We start from the raw sequence: 1,098 nt of genomic DNA, 5'->3' as shown, positions 1-1,098 counted from the left end.
GGTGGATGAGGTTGAAAGGCATGAAGACAGAGACATTCCTCATTTAAAACCACAGGGAAATCTTAAATTTAACTTTCAAAGTAATATGGATATAAATTTCAGCTTCAAAGTGAGATGGGTATAAATTTCACCTCCAAAGTGAGACTGGTATTAATTTCACCTTTAAAGTGAGATAGGTATAAATTACACCTTCAAAGCGAGATGTGTATAAATTTCACCTTCAAAGTGAGATGGGTATAAATTTCACCTTCTAAGTGAGACGATTATAAATTTCATCTTCAAAGTGAGATGATTATAAATTTCACCTTCAGAGTGAGGTGAGTATAAATTTCACCTTCAAAGTGAGACGAGTATAAATTGCACCTTCAAAATCAGACTTGTATAAACTTCACCTTCAAAGTCAGACGGGTATAAATTTTCTCTTCTAAGTAAGACAGGTATAAAATTTCCCTTCAAATTGAAACATATAAATTTTCCCTTCTAAGAGAGACAGGTATAAATTTCACCTTCTAAGTGAGACAGATGCTGTTTAATTCTGTTTTCTCTAGCGTTTATATCGATGTATAATACAGATTCTGACGCTAGTCTGATATGGGTAACTTCCCGGCATATTTTTACTATTGTACCGTCTCACTTTGATGATAATTACCTAAAGAACGAGTGATGACCAACTGTTTTGATGGTCAGATTTGTCCAAAATACATTAAAAACCACAAGGGAAACAAAATTCACCTTCAAAGTTAGACGCGTTAGACAGTAATAGTTAATTGATTTGGCTGCTATATCTAATGGGTCGAGAGGGTAATGAGGCTATGTACTAATTATAGGAGGGCGTAAAACGAAAGAACAGAATAGAATATATATATATATTTCTTTTACTTGTTTCAGTCATTTGAGCACCGCCTTTAGTCGAACAAATCGACCCCAGAACTTATTCTTTGTTAGCCTAGTACTTTTTTATCGGTTTCTTTTGCCGAACTGCTAAGTTACAGCGACGTAAACACACCAACATCGGTTGTCAAGCGATGGTGGGGGTACAAAGACAGATACACAAACACACACACACACATGCACACACACACACACACACACACACAC

General features: G+C 35.6%; 1 protein-coding gene across 1 annotated transcript in view; it reads right to left on the bottom strand.

Annotated features, from left to right (window-relative positions):
- The window catches only part of LOC106876664 (neuropeptide Y receptor type 2), a 13,003-nt gene that overhangs the window by 11,078 nt on the left and 827 nt on the right, over window positions 1–1,098 (bottom strand). The gene's annotated exons all lie outside the window — the stretch shown is intronic.

This window comes from Octopus bimaculoides, chromosome 3 (assembly GCF_001194135.2).
Source record: "Octopus bimaculoides isolate UCB-OBI-ISO-001 chromosome 3, ASM119413v2, whole genome shotgun sequence".
NCBI classification, from domain to species: Eukaryota; Metazoa; Mollusca; class Cephalopoda; order Octopoda; family Octopodidae; genus Octopus; species Octopus bimaculoides.
This window is presented reverse-complemented; position numbering and strand designations above follow the sequence as displayed.